Source organism: Rutidosis leptorrhynchoides, chromosome 7 (genome assembly GCF_046630445.1).
Source record: "Rutidosis leptorrhynchoides isolate AG116_Rl617_1_P2 chromosome 7, CSIRO_AGI_Rlap_v1, whole genome shotgun sequence".
Taxonomy (NCBI): domain Eukaryota; kingdom Viridiplantae; phylum Streptophyta; class Magnoliopsida; order Asterales; family Asteraceae; genus Rutidosis; species Rutidosis leptorrhynchoides.
In genome coordinates this window covers 317,328,482-317,348,513 of record NC_092339.1, presented here as the reverse complement: position 1 = coordinate 317,348,513, position 20,032 = coordinate 317,328,482, and the positions used below count along the sequence as shown (strand labels likewise).

Here is a 20,032-nt window from a genome sequence, read left to right as displayed (position 1 = left end):
TTGCATTCACCAAATCATCACCATGTATCTTATTTTGACTGCATTGTCAACGGAATTACTATTGTAAACTATTATTTACGGTGATTGTCTATATGTGGAAATCATCAGATATCGAAAACCTTTGATTTAAATATTCATTTATGGTGTGCCTTTTCAAAAGAATGCAATGTTTACAAAACGTATCATATAGAGGTCAAATACCTCGCAATGAAATCGATGAATGACGTGTTCGTCCATATGGATTTGGAGCGATCATCACACTTGGCCTCCAGCTCTTTGCTTCTTCCACCACATATTTGGTCGCATATTCTGATGCAGATTGGGCCGGCTGTCCCTCTACTAGACGATCCACTTCCGGGTACTGTGTATTTTTGGGTAATAATCTTTTATCTTGGTCTTCCAAGAGGCAGCATACACTATCTCGCTCCAGTGCAGAAGCAGAGTATCGAGGCGTTGCCAACGCCGTTGTAGAGACTTGTTGGATTCGTAATCTTCTTCGTGAGCTCCACTGCCCGCTTACATCCGCTACTCTTGTTTATTGCGATAATGTGAGTGCTATTTATATGTCTGGGAATCCGGTTCAACATCAGAGAACCAAACACATCGAGATAGATATACACTTTGTTCGCGACCTTGTTCTGAAAGGTCATGTGCGTGTGCTTCATGTTCCCTCTCGCTATCAGTTTGCAGACATCTTCACCAAAGGCTTACCTACGGCACTGTTTGATGAGTTTAGATCCAGTCTTAGCGTTCGCTCTGCTCCCGATACAACTGCGGGGGGATGTTAGACTAGTATATTAGCCTATATTTGTATTATTGGCCCGTGTTCTATAAGGGCCCATTTATGCTATTTATCCCATTATGTTTAAGCCTTGCTAGGCTATAAATGTACACTGTATTATGATTTGGGGTATTCAAGATAACAAAGCACGACATTCAACAATAGATGAAAGCTTTGGAAATGAAGATAACTCTGGTGCAGTTGTGAGTTTCAAATAGTCTTTTGTGATTTGTTAATCTTGTTAGCTTTGCTACTATGTTCTTGATTTCATGTTACAGTTGAGTTGATGCATAAAATGTACTATTTTTATATTTAAAATTCTATTCATCGTTTGAACGCGTAAATTTCATACGTACTTCGTATTGGAGTTGCAGAGAAATGATTTTATCTTCATAAATGCAGGAGTGTATCCATAGTGGTTCTTTAAGGGATGCATATAATATCTTATCAGTGAATGGTGTTGAGGTGTGGAAACTTTAAACAAGTAGAAAATTGATTCTGGTGATAGATGCGGTGCATCTAAGGGTGGATGAGGCGCATTCATCAAGCGTTTTTTGCCGAAGGTTTTAGATGCGGCGCATCTGGATCCAGATGCGGCGCATCTGGATCTATTACTTGAACCTGCATCGCGATTTTGAATCTGTAAACATGGAAAGCAAGAGGGATGCGGCGCATCTCATCCAGATGCGGCGCATCGCCTGTCTGGCAGCAAGTTGTCAACTTGCACACTTTACAACCGATCTTGTTTGGTTCAAGTTGCACTTTAGGTGCATGTTGGACTACTTTACACCATCAAAGGTGGCTGTGATCATACCATAGCATAGGTGTAAAGGCTTGCTAGTTGTCCATGTTGATTACTTGATTGTGATCTTGAAGATCAAGTTGCAAGAACACTTGTGTTCTTAGTTTCCTATAAATATAGCCTCATGTAACTCATTGTAACTCACCACCACGAAATTAATCAATATAGAACACTCTTTGGTTGGCCGTGGACTAAAGCAATCATAAACGATTGCATATAACCACGTTAAATTCCTGTGTTTTTATCATTCTTGATAGCTTTATAATCTTTTCACTATATTTTTGTTTATTGGAAGTGGGTTGATAACTTGGGGTTATCTAGTCTTGTTTGGGCTCACCTAGTCGGGTTTCCTAAAAAGTGGTATCAAGAGCTCTCGGGTTTACGAGTTTTCGGAAACAATGGCGGAAAAGAGTGATGTGAAGATCGATCGGTTTGATGGAACCGACTTTAGTTTTTGGAAGATGCAAATGGAAGATATGCTCTATCAAAAGAAGCTTTACCAACCCTTAAAGGGTGTTAAGCCGGAAGGAATGGATCAAGGCGAGTGGGAGTTGTTAGATAGGCAAGCCCTAGGGGTTGTTCGACTTTCTCTGGCCAAGAACGTCGCTTACAACATTGTGGGTGAAACCACAACGGCGGGATTGATTGCGGCTTTATCTAACATGTATGAAAAGCCATCCGCTTTGAACAAGGTTTTCCTAGTTAGGCAATTGGTGAAAGCTAGGATGATGGAGGGATCCTCGGCGGCGGATCATGTAAACGAATTTAATTTGATTTTAACCCGGTTGAAATCAGTTGATATTAAATTTGATGATGAGCTAGAGGCGTTGTTCTTACTATCTTCATTGCCCGATAGTTGGTCCGGTTTAGTGACGGCGGTTAGTGGTTCATCCGGAACTACTAAACTCACTTTTGAAGGAATCCGTGATTTGATTCTTAGCGAAGATATTCGTAGGAAAGATTTGAATAGGAGTTCGGGTTCGGTTCTAAGTGTTGGTCGGGGAAGAGCTAAGTCGCGAAGTCCGTCAAAGAGCAAGAGTGTGGTGTGTTGGAATTGTCAACAAGTCGGTCACTATAAGTCTAAGTGCCCGAGTTTAATGTCGGATGGGAGTTCAACGAATATGGTGATTGAAGATGCGTTGTTGTGCCAAGAAGATGTTCTTGACGAATCTTGGGTTTTAGATTCAGGTGCCTCGTGTCATGCTACCCCATACATGAACGAGATGGTGAATTTCAAGTCGTATTCCGGTAAGGTTCGAGTCGCGAATGGGAGTACACTTGATGTTGCGGGTATTGGTGATCTTGTGGTTAAACACACTTGGATCTTGAGGAACGTGAGGTTCATTCCAATGCTCAAGGGTAGGTTAATCTCGGTTGGGCAATTGGATGATGATAAGTGTCATGTCCTATTTGGAGATCAAAGGTGGAAGGTGTTTAAGGGAGGTCATGTGGTGTGATGACCCGGGAATTTCCGACCAAATTTAAACTTAATCTTATATGAATTTGACACGATAAGCAAAGTCTATTAAACTGAGTCTCATAATGTTTGAACTATTTCCATGGATGCATTTGACTTTGACCATCTCCGACGATTCACGAACCATAGTTTGCAAATAAATATGTATATATATATATATATATATATATATATATATATATATATATATATATATATATATATATATATATATATATATATATATTTATATATATATATATATATATATGTATATGTATATGTATATATATAATAATTTGAAATTATAAAATATAATTTAAACATTAGAACTAGAGATATAAAATAAGATACAAAATAATTAAGTATAATTTAAAATGAACCCATATATATAAAGACACATGATTTTTAGGTATAATTATTATATGTAATATATATAAAATTAAATAAGATAGAATCAATAAAAGTAATTATATAATATGATTATTAAATATTACATAATTAATAATATGTAAAATTTAAATAATAAAAATAATTACAAGTTAAGAATATAGTTGTTATAAGTAATATTAATATTACTTTAATTATTACCATTAATATTAACATTAATGTTAGTATTGTTGATATTAGTATTATTAGTACTATTGTTATTAGCAATATTATAGTTATGCATTTTATGGTAATTATTGTCATTACCATTAGTAATATTATCATTATAAATTTGTCTTATTTTAATATTAAGAATATTATTATTATAGTTAAATTTAATATTAAGATTAATTATAATCTGTAAAGAAAATAAATAAATATAATAGACATACAAATACTGTAATATGTAAATACAAAAATATATATATATATATATATATATATATATATATATATATATATATATATATATATATATATATATATATATATATATATATATATATATATATATTGCGATATATACAGATATGGATCTTTAGGAAATAAGTATTATTTATTGTTATTATTATTATTATTATTATTATTATTATTATTATTATTATTATTATTATTATTATTATTATTATTATTATTATTATTATTATTAGTAATTATTGTTATTATCATTAATATAAGTAATATTATCATTATCATAGTTATTATTATTTGTATTATCATTAAGTATTATTAATATTGTTATTATCATTATTATTAATTTTATCAGATTATTACTAATCTAAGTATTATTATTATTATTATTATTACTAGTATTATAATTATTATTAGTTTTATAAATATCATTATAAGTATCATAATTATTATTATTACTATTATCATTATAAATATGATTATTTATATTATAATGAGTATTACTAATATGTAATTACTAAAAATCATTTTTATAAGTATCATTAACCGAAAAATTAATATTTTTGCAGTTATTATTATAAATATCATTATTATTAGCATTAATATATTTATTAACAATAATACCTTATTTAGTAATATTAAGTATTATGATTATTATCATTTTTATCAATAATAATATAATCGTAGTATTACTAAATTTATTATTTTTAACAAACGAATGATATATACATATATAAAAATATACTTAATACATATAACATAACAACATTTCTAGTTTTATATACAAAATGAATATATGAGACGTATACATATATTTAATATAAAAATGATATAATTAGTAAATTATATATATATAAACTTATTCGATTACGATTATATGTTTTAATATATATACAAATGATATAGGTTCGTGAATCGAAGGCCAACCCCGCATTGTTCAATATAGTCATATGTATTTTTACTACAAAATACATTAGGTGAGTTTCATTACTCCCTTTTTAAATGCTTTTGTAATATATATTTTTGGGACTGAGAATACATGCGCTGTTTTTATAACTGTTTTACGAAATAGACACAAGTAAATGAAACTACATTATATGGCTGGAGTATTAAACCGAATATGCCCCTTTTTAGTCTGGTAATCTAAGAATTAGGGAACAGACACCCTAATTGACGCGAATCCTAAAGATATATCTATCGGGCCCAACAAGCCCCATCCAAAGTATCAGATGCTTTAGTACTTCGAAATTTATATCATGTCTGAAGAAGGATCCCGGAATGATGGGGATATTCTTATATATGCATCTTATGAATGTCGATTACCAGGTGTTCACCATATGAATGATTTTTATCTCTATGTATGGGATGTGTATTGAATTATGAAATCTTGTGGTCTATTAAAATATTGAATTGATTGTTATGATAAACTAATGAACTCATCAACCTTTTGGTTGACACTTTAAAGCATGCTTATTCTCAGCTATGAAAGAAATCTTCCGCTGTGCATTTGCTCATCTTAAAGATATTACTTGGAGTCATTCATGACATATTTCAAAAGACGTTGCATTCGAGTCATTGAGTTCATCAAGATTATTATTTAGTCAATTATAGTTGGATATATTATGAAATGATATGCAAGCCGTCAACTTTCGATGTAAAGCAAGTTTGTCTTTTAAAAACGAATGCAATGTTTGTAAAATGTATCATATAGAGGTCAAGTACCTCGCGATGTAATCAACTATTATGAATCATTTATAATCGATATGGACTTCGTCTGGATGGATTAGGACGGGTCGTCACATGTGGTTGCTCGCGGGTACAAGAGGGGGGCCATGTATATGGTTGAAGAATGGCTAGGTGATTTCGTGGGTATTAGAAATCCTAGCATGCTAATGCTTTTCGGATTTGTTGAAGGATCTTGTTTGAGTGGGAGCTCAAGGGAAGTCAAAGCTAGTGAAGATTCAGGATGAATTGGTTATACTAGAGCTTTCGTTACTTCAAGTAGATCTTCTCCAATGGCAACTTTGTTGCAATCGGCCGAAGAAGATGAACAAGAGATTTTCTTGAGAGTCACTGTTAAAGAAACATCCATACAGTGGGAGTTGGCTCGTGGTGGAAAATCGGGTTTGTCAAAAGACGTGCGAGCGTATGTAGTCGGTGTTCCAATGGTGAAAGCTAAGGCGGTTATGTGGAAGATCAAGGGTGTGAATGCATTCTCACATGGTTGCCTTGATGGGATTATCCTCATGTTTAATCTACCTGCGGGTTTATTCTATGTTGGAAAGATAAATCGGGTGGAGGTTATCGTGTACGGGTGGATCGCTTGGGCGATGGGGTTAATTGGGTCGGGTCAGACTCAAACGACCCGTTATTTCCTAGAGTAAGGAAATAGGTGTCATAGCCAAAGAGTTGTTGTTGTTTGTGTTTTATTCTCTCAAGCTAGTAACATGGTGATCAAATTATAGCTCAGCGGAAGGAGGTGTAATTAGTGGGTCAAGTTGTTATTGTGGGATAATAATGTTTGAAGTCTAACAAGTAGCGTTGAAGACCTTATATCGAAAGTCTACTCATCCGAAGTATGTGATGAGGTGCTTGTACTAAACGGTAATTGGAGGACCCCAAATGGCGTTTGGCGGTGTGTAAATGGTATTTAATGTTCTTGGTTAGATTAGGCGAGTTTACGAAGGATTGAGTTTGTTCAAAGTCTTCAAGTGGGAGATTTGTTGAGGTGTGGAAACTTTAAACAAGTAGAAAACTGATTCTGGTGATAGATGCGGCGCATCCAAGGGTGGATGAGGCGCATTCATCAAGCGTTTTTTGCCGAAGGTTTTAGATGCGGCGCATCCGGATCCAGATGCGGTGCATCTGGATCTATTACTTGAACCTGCATCGCGATTTTGAATCTGTAAACATGGAAAGCAAGAGGGATGCGGCGCATCTCATCCAGATGCGGCACATCGCCTGTTTCTTGTCAACTTGCACACTTTACAAACGATCTTGTTTGGTTCAAGTTGCACTTTAGGTGCATGTTGGACTACTTTACACCATCAAAGGTGGCTGTGATCATGCCATAGCATGGGTGTAAAGGCTTGCTAGTTGTCCATGTTGATTACTTGATTGTGATCTTGAAGATCAAGTTGCAATAACACTTGTGTTCTTAGTTTCCTATAAATATAGCCTCATGCAACTCATTGTAACTCACCACCACGAAATTAATCAATATAGAACACTCTTTGGTTGGCCGTGGACTATATAACCACGTTAAATTCCCGTGTTTTTATCATTCTTGCTAGCTTTATAATCTTTTCACTATATTTTCGTTTATTGGAAGTGGGTTGATAACTTGGGGTTATCTAGTCTTGTTTTGGGCTCACCTAGTCGGGTTTCCTAACAAATGGTATAAACGAAATGTTTATAATGCATACCCCTTAAGATTTGTGATTAAATGACTTTAAGAGTGTTTCCTAGTGTTAATTTGACTGCATTTTTTTATAGATGTTTCGCCGATAGAAATAGCAAGTGCGAGATTTCTGGATTTTATTGTGGACAATTTCATTAGCTCACATGTAGTTGAAGTAACAAATTTTGAGACTGATGGTATCTCGAAGTTGAGTAAGAGAAAGCCAACAGACCTTCAATACGAAGGTGATTCACGGTTTGTGTTGCCATTAATGTATGTGGCAAATATGTACGAAACCTTAGTTAATGAAGTAAATATGAGACTTCCGTCATTGGATGGCATGCGCGAAAGACAATTGGAGTGGCACTCGAAGCTGCTGGTTGTAGCGACCCGACAAAATCGTCATTGACGGCGCCGACTACTTAGGTCCCGTTGCGTGGTCGTAGTCCCTATATGAGACTCGTTTGACCAAAATTATGTCGCATTCATTTGAAAGGTGCAAGACTTGCAAGTTTAGTTTACAAAACCGTTCGACAACAAGTCTAAGTTTTCAAAAGTCGTAAAGTATAAATGAAATAACTTGCGACATAATTAGTTTAAAAACACAGTTGCTATAAATAGCGTAAGTAAGTAGACAAAAGTTTGAATCCAAAAGTGCTATCCCTAGCGTATGCATGCATGGTTGACTCCAATCAAGTAATCAAAGAGTGCGGAAGCATGTATCAAGTAGCCGAGTATGAACCTGAGAAACATATAGAAAACTGTCAACGAAAAACGTTGGTGAGATCATAAATGTATTTGTAAAAGTATATTTTGAACCACAATAGTTTGTATAGATGATTATCCAAATCGTATTTATTCCGAAGAATGTAGTTTGTATTGCGAGCACCCAATTACCAAAGCTTAACTGAATCTTCCCTCTGAATTTTGAATATAGTGTTAGAACATACACTATGCACGTTGAAATTATATTTCATCCACTAACGGTAGCGAACCGTCTGAATGAGGGTTCGTTAAACCCGTATGGCCACACAACATAATCACTCGCTTACACTTACACCCTGCAAGTGGAACTAATGATAATTGGATTGAGGACTTTTGTTCTAACTCGCCTGTATCTTTGTATTCGTATTTGTGTTCAAAGTATAAAAGTATGAAAAGTATATATACATGTGAAATGTATATAAGTATGTAACGTATATGTTTCTCAGCCCACGATTTAAAAGAATAAAAGTATTTGCAAAGGTGGGACCATGATCTCACCTCGAGTGCACGAGTATAAAAGTACTTCACAAAGTAACGTATGCATGATAGTTGCTTAGCCTTGACCTAAACAAATAAGTTGTATCAATTAACCGGTTACGACACAAGGTCGGGTGAAATGTGTTCAATTAGTCCTATGGCTCGTTACGACTCGATTAAGTATAGCATGTGAATCACGTTGTCAAGTTTCATACAAGAAACAAGTATAAAAGCATGTTAGAATGATTGTATAAAAGTTTGGTTAAGTTTGACTAAAAGTCAAACTTGGTCAAAGTCAACGAAAAAGTCAACACGTTCGGGTCGGACCTCGGACTATTTTTCTATGCTAGTTATTCATATATAAGCATATTAGAACAAGTTTCATGTGAATCGGAGGTCTAGAACATGGCAAACATTTTTGGTAAAAAGGGACAAATGGGACAGAAGCTGGACACGTTATACGCCGCGCCGCGGCCAGGCCTGTCGCGCCGCGACAATGGCCGTGGCCTGGTCCCAGGCCTGTTTCACTTATTCAAGACTTGGTCAATTTTCAAACAAACGCAAAACTCAAACCGTAAACAACTAGAAGACGTATCTTATACCGTTGGAAAGCTCTTTTGACAAAGAATACAACTAAACACAAATCATCAAACAAAAACATTATTTACAATAACCGAAAACTCGTCAATTGATCAAGAAAGGTTTATTTTCAAAGTTTCAAGTTCGTAAAACGTATTTTATGATTCGGGAATCCAATTTACACATACGATATGCCGTTACGAAGGTAATGAAACATACATTACAACTAAACACTAACAATTAACATTCCATGGCATTTAAGCATCCAAAAGTTCATGTCAAGAACTATCAAACCCTAGTCAAACATCACAAAATCATTAATCGGGTTTTTGAAGTTTTCTTAATCAACCTACACATCCAAATGTGGCTAATGATACTAGTAACACAATTAAAACATGCACTTTAACAATCTAACAACATTAACTCATCCAAAATCAAGGATTAAGCACACCCATTTCAAGTTCATGCTAGTTACTCCAAAAACAACAAATCGAGCAAACCAAACATATATTCATGTTAGACTTGAGCCATAGACACTAACTAACACCATTTCAAATCAAAAACACGAATTTAGAGAAATCTAGAGTTTTAGAAATGTTACCCAAACGAGATGAAGTTGGTATCAAATTGTAGAGGATGAAGAGAGGATTCCAAATATGTAATTTGTTTTGTTGTTTGCTTCCCGATCCGAATTTAGATGATGAATTTGTGATTTTGGTGTTTGAGTTCATGAAAGGGAAGTAGAGAGAAAAGAGGAAGAAGGTGGGATTGAATGTGTGGTGGTAGTGGTGGGTTGACTAGTTGACCTAGTCAACTAGTTTGCCCACTAGCCAACTTTGGTCCCTCAAGTTTCAAAGCGGGTGCGGGAATTAACCAAACGAATATTTTAAAAAAACGCTCGAGTAGACGAGTGGTGTTATAATTAAATAACGAGAATATTATAAACGTTAGTCAACGGAAATTGGGAATTTAAATAGCGAAAGATATTATTTAAAAAAAAAGACGGTGTTAAAAATAAATTTAACGGAAAAAACGCGGGATGTTACATTATCCACACCTCAAAAGAAATTTCGTCCCGAAATTTAGTTGGAAGTAGTAGTTGTTGAATCTTACTCGAGATCTTGCGTTGTAAATTCTACGAATAAGTGAAGGTACGTCCTTGAGTATTTCCACGAATTTTGACGGTCGGGATCATATGTTGTTTTAAGGTTTGGTTCCATGATTTCATGGTTTCCGGTCCTCCTAGGAAGTGAGGGTTATCGTCGATAGTGAGTTCATCAAAGGAGATAACAAGTTCTCGTTTCGCAAAACACGTCTTTGAGTTGATACATCGAAGGTAGGATAAACGGAGATTCAAAATGGGTCGGAAAAGTCTAAACGGCTAGCGACGGGTCCAAAACACCCCAAGAATTTAAAGGATCAAAATATCGCGGATTTAGCTTCCTACGTTTTCCCGAAACGGATTGCACCTTTCCAAGGTGCGACTCTTAACGTGACGCGGTTTCTCACGTGGAATTTGAAATGTTTACGTCTAACATCGGCGTAGCTCTTGGTGATTACGAATCGCGTAGGGTTTTACCTGAATATGAACAAATTTTCTCGGTTGCTCATGAATAACCTCGGCCCCGGTGAATTGATCATCGTTTACTTGGTTCGACAAAGGAGAACGACGTTTCCGGTCACATGTGGTTTCAAAAGGAGTGACATTAAAACTCGAATGAAAATCATTGTAGTACGAGGATTCGGTCAAAGGAAAATACTTTTCTCAAGTAAATTTGAAGTTGGTAATACAAACTTGTATTATGGTTTCCAAGGTTTAAATCGCATGTTTGTTCGGTCCGTCGGGTTGTGGATGGTACGCGGTACTCATGTCTAAACGCGGTCCCGAGGCTTTTTGTAAGTCTAGAAATGAAACGAGGATCTCGATCCGAAACGAGGTACATTTCCTTAAAGCATATCGAACAAGTTTGCTAGGAATGGAAAGCGTTAGCTAGGAAAAGTTTCTCAAGACATTCGCGTCGCGGAAGATTCGTCGGTTTCCAAAAACGTTCGTCGGAACTATTCACCCTCGAGGTGAATACTAGTATAACGTGGCGAGTCTCCCTCCATTGAGAATTTAAAATGAAAGATTTCCTGAACCAGAATTACGAGTATAAGGCGAGAGAAGTTTCCGCCTCGATGCGAGCATAACGAGTAAATTGTAGTTAGTCAACAAGACTGCGCGAGGACGAGCTAGTACACCCGTGTGACATACGGTTGAAGTCGAATGGAATCGGTAATTCATTCGGAAGCATAAATATAATTTGTCAATAATTGAAGGTGTATCCCCGGTATGGTTGTTATAAATATTCTCGGAGTTTTCGGATGTCCAAACATGAAAGGATGAAGTCATGTACATGGCACATGGTGGTGTTTAGGTTGATCGAGTCTAACCACCATCACGTGTCACTAGAACTTTGGTATGTCTTACCGTAATATAACCACGTTGATCGAGTGTCGTTATATTACGCTAACTCATACCTCCATTCCCACATCACTCTATAGATTCAAGTTCGTGTCATCGCGAAAATCTAAAATGAACAAAATGTAACGACGTCTCAAACGTGACTCGTATTAAATCGAAAGAATTTCTGCAACTCTAAGGAAGCGTTCCCCGAGGGAAGTGTATAAATGATTGTTCACGTCAATGTGGTTCGAGTCAGACAATAAGGTATTCAGGTATGAAAAGAGTAACGAGTCATGATAACGAGTAGCACGCAACCGTAGCGATAAATGGTGATGACGATACTCACCTAGAGTAGTGATGGTAGTAACACCAAAAAGTAGATAGTAAGAAACACCAGTGTGAAACCGATAGTAAGTTGAAACGGTGGCGAATAACAATCCGGGAGACAGAGTTCCCGAACAAGTGTGACTAATGAAGTCGTCGTCATCCATACGTGTATGAATCGTGAATTTACGTGTATTACCAGAAAGTGGCGGAATACGAGTTCGTATGATGAAGGTTGGGTACCATTAAAAAGTTTGCCTAAGAATGATTCAAGTATAATGCACAAGTAGTCAAGTAAGTGCTATCTATAGCAAATGTATGTCAGAATGCAAATGCTAACTATCCGGTTGTAGTCTAGACTCACTAATGCGTCCTAACGACTCTGTTAGACACACTAATGCACGTCCTAGTTCCCTACAACCAACGCTCTGATACCATCTGTAGCGACCCGACAAAATCGTCATTGACGGCGCCGACTACTTAGGTCCCGTTGCGTGGTCGTAGTCCCTATATGAGACTCGTTTGACCAAAATTATGTCGCATTCATTTGAAAGGTGCAAGACTTGCAAGTTTAGTTTACAAAACCGTTCGACAACAAGTCTAAGTTTGCAAAAGTCGTAAAGTATAAATGAAATAACTTGCGACATAATTAGTTTAAAAACACAGTTGCTATAAATAGCGTAAGTAAGTAGACAAAAGTTTGAATCCAAAAGTGCTATCCCTAGCGTATGCATGCATGGTTGACTCCAATCAAGTAATCAAAGAGTGCGGAAGCATGTATCAAGTAGCCGAGTATGAACCTGAGAAACATATAGAAAACTGTCAACGAAAAACGTTGGTGAGATCATAAATGTATTTGTAAAAGTATATTTTGAACCACAATAGTTTGTATAGATAATTATCCAAATCGTATTTATTCCGAAGAATGTAGTTTGTATTGCGAGCACCCAATTACCAAAGCTTAACTGAATCTTCCCTCTGAATTTTGAATATAGTGTTAGAACATACACTATGCACGTTGAAATTATATTTCATCCACTAACGGTAGCGAACCGTCTGAATGAGGGTTCGTTAAACCCGTATAGCCACACAACATAATCACTCGCTTACACTTACACCCTGCAAGTGGAACTAATGATAATTGGATTGAGGACTTTTGTTCTAACTCGCCTGTATCTTTGTATTCGTATTTGTGTTCAAAGTATAAAAGTATGAAAAGTATATATACATGTGAAATGTATATAAGTATGTAACGTATATGTTTCTCAGCCCACGATTTAAAAGAATAAAAGTATTTGCAAAGGTGGGACCATGATCTCACCTCGAGTGCACGAGTATAAAAGTACTTCACAAAGTAACGTATGCATGATAGTTGCTTAGCCTTGACCTAAACAAATAAGTTGTATCAATTAACCGGTTACGACACAAGGTCGGGTGAAATGTGTTCAATTAGTCCTATGGCTCGTTACGACTCGATTAAGTATAGCATGTGAATCACGTTGTCAAGTTTCATACAAGAAACAAGTATAAAAGCATGTTAGAATGATTGTATAAAAGTTTGGTTAAGTTTGACTAAAAGTCAAACTTGGTCAAAGTCAACGAAAAAGTCAACACGTTCGGGTCGGACCTCGGACTATTTTTCTATGCTAGTTATTCATATATAAGCATATTAGAACAAGTTTCATGTGAATCGGAGGTCTAGAACATGGCAAACATTTTTGGTAAAAAGGGACAAATGGGACAGAAGCTGGACACGTTATACGCCGCGCCGCGGCCAGGCCTGTCGCGCCGCGACAATGGCCGTGGCCTGGTCCCAGGCCTGTTTCACTTATTCAAGACTTGGTCAATTTTCAAACAAACGCAAAACTCAAACCGTAAACAACTAGAAGACGTATCTTATACCGTTGGAAAGCTCTTTTGACAAAGAATACAACTAAACACAAATCATCAAACAAAAACATTATTTACAATAACCGAAAACTCGTCAATTGATCAAGAAAGGTTTATTTTCAAAGTTTCAAGTTCGTAAAACGTATTTTATGATTCGGGAATCCAATTTACACATACGATATGCCGTTACGAAGGTAATGAAACATACATTACAACTAAACACTAACAATTAACATTCCATGGCATTTAAGCATCCAAAAGTTCATGTCAAGAACTATCAAACCCTAGTCAAACATCACAAAATCATTAATCGGGTTTTTGAAGTTTTCTTAATCAACCTACACATCCAAATGTGGCTAATGATACTAGTAACACAATTAAAACATGCACTTTAACAATCTAACAACATTAACTCATCCAAAATCAAGGATTAAGCACACCCATTTCAAGTTCATGCTAGTTACTCCAAAAACAACAAATCGAGCAAACCAAACATATATTCATGTTAGACTTGAGCCATAGACACTAACTAACACCATTTCAAATCAAAAACACGAATTTAGAGAAATCTAGAGTTTTAGAAATGTTACCCAAACGAGATGAAGTTGGTATCAAATTGTAGAGGATGAAGAGAGGATTCCAAATATGTAATTTGTTTTGTTGTTTGCTTCCCGATCCGAATTTAGATGATGAATTTGTGATTTTGGTGTTTGAGTTCATGAAAGGGAAGTAGAGAGAAAAGAGGAAGAAGGTGGGATTGAATGTGTGGTGGTAGTGGTGGGTTGACTAGTTGACCTAGTCAACTAGTTTGCCCACTAGCCAACTTTGGTCCCTCAAGTTTCAAAGCGGGTGCGGGAATTAACCAAACGAATATTTTAAAAAAACGCTCGAGTAGACGAGTGGTGTTATAATTAAATAACGAGAATATTATAAACGTTAGTCAACGGAAATTGGGAATTTAAATAGCGAAAGATATTATTTAAAAAAAAAGACGGTGTTAAAAATAAATTTAACGGAAAAAACGCGGGATGTTACACTGGTGGTTTGTATAGGAAACTTGCAAGCAAGTTTCCTAAAAAAGGTAATTACTTTGTTTTGGAATTTGGTTTCGTAAGTTTGTAGATTATTTATTAAAGATATGTGTATGGTTAATAGGAAATTTTGCGTTTAAAAGACGAGAATTAGCAACGTCTTTTGAGACGAGGTCGAGATTTCCTGAATTAGTGATACAAGAGGAGAAGCGAGTTCGTTTTATTGTAGTCGATGGTTTGGAAATTATTGAGAAGCCAACTATTACACATATAGATAATGCAGAGTGGTAAGTTTGAGTGATAAATTTTATATCATGCATTACAGTACTGTACATAAGTCACTAATTGCGCTTTGAAAAAGAGTCAAATTCTTAGATTGTAATTGGCTATAAATGATTCTGTTACTATGTAGGTTTAAGAGGTTGACTGGTCGAAGTGAGGTAGCCGTCTCACCTCGTGACTACAAGTTTTATGCTCCAAGGCACAAGTTTAGGCGTTCGGGATCTAATTCCGTTTCAAGCATTCCTGGTTTTCCGGTAAGTTTAATGCTGCTATATAGAGGTGCAAAAATGGGCGGGTCTGGTAATGGGTCCGAATGTGTTACTTTTGGTGTGGTTTGGGTTTACCCAAGACAATGTGTCACTGTTACAAAGTTTTTGTTACTTCAGTAAGGTAATAGTATAAGTTTCTGTATAATATGATCTAGGGGATTTTCAAAAATACACTCGGTGCGACTTTCCAGATGTTAAACTGATTTGACTCGGTTTAAAGCTATTTTCTTATTTAACTTGTTAAAGATAACAAAATCCCAATCGACCCATTTTAGGTAAATGGGTTGAAATTACCACCTCTACTTATTTTGAAAAATGATGTTTAACACTACTGAAGTTGAAGGTAAATATTAATACAGTATATCTTCTTGACATACATTGTTTAGACTTTTTCAGATGCAGAAAATTCTTCTCCAATGTCTGTAATTCAAGGCTACCGATTGCTTAGTGAAGTAGTACCCGTTTCTTTGATCGCATATCTTTTTATATTTAGAACTTTAGACGAAAACTAATTGATGAATGTTGTTGGTTCTTTGTGTAAAATATTATTTAGCCAGAAAATCAGCAGCAGACCCCATCAAAACAGCATACACAAAGTCGTTCACACCATGGTCAATTTCATATCGTAAACCATGGTCAATATTCTCAACACAATCAGTGTTGCTCGTAGTCACACCTTCCTGGAATTGGGCATACACAGGGTGCCTCTACATTGTCTCAACAGATGGCGTGTTTACAGCCACTCAATAATCACCTCGGAGGGCGATTGTATGTAATGGTGATGTTTGTCTTTATTCTAATGCTCTTCCTAGTTTATTAAACACTTTAATGGTTTCGGTATATGGTTTTAAATAGGGCGGTGATATTTCCATCACATTTTCTGATAAATCCACGACACATGCATTAGTGAGTTGTATAATTTTTTTTAACGGCGGTTAGGGTCACTGACGGCGTCCGAACGCGATGTCGGAACCCACCTACCCGATCATTTCCTGGGACGAACTATTATAGTCCTACCGCCCCTTAGCACGAAACCCCCACAGTGAATCCATACTGGCATCGAGTGTGGTAAAACCCCCTCGGCTGAGGCTCGAACGCAAGACGTCCGAGACCTCCGAGGCCCGTGAAATGGACGGATAACCTAAAGGGAAATATTTTGCAGCTGATGGCCTAAACCTCTTATCGAAAGTTAGGTCACCACCAATGAACCAACACCCTGACCTCCCTTATTGGAAGTCAAGTCACCATCAATGAACTAACACCTTGAGGTTATTAGTGAGTTGTATATATACAACTTGTTAACGCATATATGTGGTGGGTAACGAGTTTTTCAAAAATGTGGTGGATATAATATTACCCTTTCAAATATACATATAAATCAAATATGAAGTTCTATTACCAGACATGAAAAGCTACTTAGCTCGTTAATTGATTGCATAACAGCCAACAAGTCCTGCAAAATTCTGTGATGAATGTGGTGTGAAGAGGCTGGAAACCTGATATTATTCTTCTCTCTTTTTCCTATTTGGTACATAAACAAGAATTGAGGGTTCGCGCGTTGCTGCTCTAAGGTTTATGCGATTTTAACGCAAACTATCGATTTAGAAGGCACATTTTACTTCATGTTTTTTTTGGGCACACAAACTACAACAAAAAACAATTATAGTCTCCAAAAACGACCTATCATTTGTTGATAGCCATATCACAAAGTTTAAGTACATACGATCATAGTTATACATTCTAGAGTTAACTTACATCACAAAGCGTTAAGGTTACCAACCTACCATAATTTACATTACCAAGTACCTAACCGCAAAGTGTTAACATGTAGTAAGTACAATAAGAATAACCGAGAGGGGAGAACAATCTTTGCCACCTGTACAAATTTATTTATCATTACAAAGTTCAGGTGTCCCGAAAATGAACCCTTATATTATATCAATTAAAATCTAAACAAAAACTAAGTCGTACCACTGGAGACGCAAACTGAATGAAACCACAATGCTCTGATTTTCCAGTCTATATACAAAAATCAAACAAAACACATCTGTTAGCTTTAAATCACACAACATCAAACGACAATCAAACTAACCTTCCTGTTCCTTGCAATCCTAACTCTCCTAACTTCTCCAAACTGCTTAAAAAAAGCTGCAAAACCACGCGATGCGATAAATCAACTTAAAGTAGTTGAAACTTGTAATACTAACAAACAATACAACATTCAAAACATATATGAATAAGTCACATGTGCATGTTCATAAGTCTCAAAATCATAAACAAAAAACTTACCTTCCATTTCATTCTCATAAAATCCATGAGGAATTCTTCCAATATACAACACAGTTGATTTATTTTCTAAGTTTCCGGAAACCGGCAATTTTCGAGCTGGACCACCTTCTAATGGCTATTTCAACAGAGAAATAAATCAATCAAAACCTATTAATTAAGTAATCATATAAATCCTAATTATCCAGAACAACAACAGTAATGAAAGTACTGATAAATTACCAAGAACTCAACAACATCGTTTTTACGAGCTACCGTCAATTCATTAGAGCCTTTTTTTGACTTTCTTCATCATTGACTTTTCGCCTTTTTCCCCATCTTCTTCTTCTTCTTCTTCAAATTATCATGATTAAACTGGAGATATAAACACATAATAACGATGCAGCAGTTGATGCAGCTCCTGTAAACAGAGATAACATATTGCAACGAATCAGCTGTTGATAGTCACACGAACAACCACAGGCAACAATATGAAAAAGAAACAAACAAACATAATACCAGGCAGACCCGTCTGGAGATATCTTCACTCTTGTTCAAACTTTTTAACCCAGTTTTTTGGTGGCTGCAAAAAACTAAATATATAAATAATCCTTTTACATTAAACATTAATTTTAAAGGCTATTTTTCAAACCGTAACCATGTTCATAACCATAACCATAACACCAATTACATGGCTTTTTTTAGTTATCTACAATAATAAATTCTTCTAAATCGAGAAATCTCCAACAAATTCATATAACAAACAAATCTTAAAAAAAATACATAACGATACAACACATACACATTCCAAAACCACACCAAAACTCTAAAATGAGATTATAAATCTGTTGACAACTTCAAAGAAACTAACTACCTGCACCTCGAGTTCCGTAGGCAATTTTTATAACATACTGCTAAGATTAAACATAAGAAACTTAACACGTCAATCAATCAAAAAGTCCAAAATCGAACCATCAATAGATGAACAAAAATAATGAATTGGAGTTATGTAAAAAAGTTAAATCAGATAAATACGACTTTTATCTTTCTTCATACCAGAATAAAGTGTTGCAATGAACGCAAACGCAGGAACAATCACGCAAATCGCGATGTATGAAGCATACACGTAAATACTGAAACTGGATAAGTTAAGTCAGTAAGCAGTTTAAATGATAAATGCAAACAATAATGACTAACAACTGCTCAACAAATTTTAGTTTTTTTATTCTAAGAAAAGTCAAAGAAAGACAATTTGGAAGAAAATGGAATCTACAATTTACAAACAGTTGAAAACTTCATAATATGAGGCTTATTTCTTAAACCCATATTGACACACCGACCCATTATAGCAATTATGCATAGAGCAGTTGCCTAAATGTGTAAACATATCACTTGGTTAATTAAAATAAACCAATGAAGCAAAAACTTCAAACTAAGTCTCTTGTTTGTTCTTTACTGCAAATATTGTGTTTCTTATACAATTTCAAAAGTACTTTATTAGTTACAAAAAGAAGTTTGGTCAAATTTAATAGAAAAATTCACTTAATACATACCTCACTATTTTTTTCAGTTTATTGTTTTAAAAAAGAACGAAAGTGATTTTTCCCAATACAAGTTCATAGCAAAAAATAAGATCGAAAAGTGCTCAAACTCACCCTAGTTCTAGCGAAGTGTGCTAGCAATCGTCTTCAGTGGGAGGACCACTATCGCACCTATCATTGTTTAGCACGTTGCCGAAGACAAATAAGAATATCAGGTTAGTGAGATAATTTAAGGCGTAAAAGAAATTTGACAAAAGAATATGATTACCAAGTTGGTGGGACGATGGCGTTGCCGGCGACTTCTTTAAAGTAACCTTAACATGTTGACATACTACTGTAAACTGCAGCATACTGAAATAAAATGTTAGAACAATTATATATTCCAAAAATTATAAACTGTTAACTGAAAATAAAGTTTACTTAGTTGATAAACTAAATAAGTCAGTCATCTAAACCATAAAAGCAGGTACATGCTTTCTGAAAATTTAAGGATAAAAATAATTCCAACATTTATTTATAAACATAATAAAAGCAACCGATGTATGGTCCAAATTTTCATGTTTCACCGAACACTGTAGTTAGAATGTAAGTAACGGAAACTATAAGAGATGACTTACAATGCATATGTATAAGCTCAGAGATGTAGCAAATTTGTCATCGCCAAAAGAGGACAAATAACTTATTTCTTGTAGAAGATAAAACAACTTTTTAGCCGGTTTATCTTACTTAAGAAAACCTAAAATACAAATACATATAAGATCAACAGTTCATCCTAAATTTAACAGGCATGTAGTCATATCCTGCTATTGATTGAAAAAATAATAAATAGACAAACGTCAAACGTACCAATATTAGAAGAATTATGAGCAGAACATTCAGGAGAA

At 35.4% G+C, this 20,032-nt stretch overlaps 1 long non-coding RNA gene and 1 pseudogene across 1 annotated transcript; one reads left to right on the top strand and one right to left on the bottom strand.

Annotated features, from left to right (window-relative positions):
- Window positions 1–966: 966 nt before the first annotated feature.
- LOC139860215 (uncharacterized protein At2g02148-like) lies at window positions 967–16,842 on the top strand (annotated as a pseudogene).
- Window positions 16,843–17,264: 422 nt separating this feature from the next.
- Window positions 17,265–17,747, bottom strand: LOC139857047 (uncharacterized). Its single transcript, XR_011762318.1, has 3 exons — window positions 17,632–17,747; window positions 17,435–17,490; window positions 17,265–17,361 (listed from the first exon to the last, which is right to left on the bottom strand). It is a non-coding gene; the product is annotated as an uncharacterized lncRNA (long non-coding RNA).
- Window positions 17,748–20,032: the final 2,285 nt, after the last annotated feature.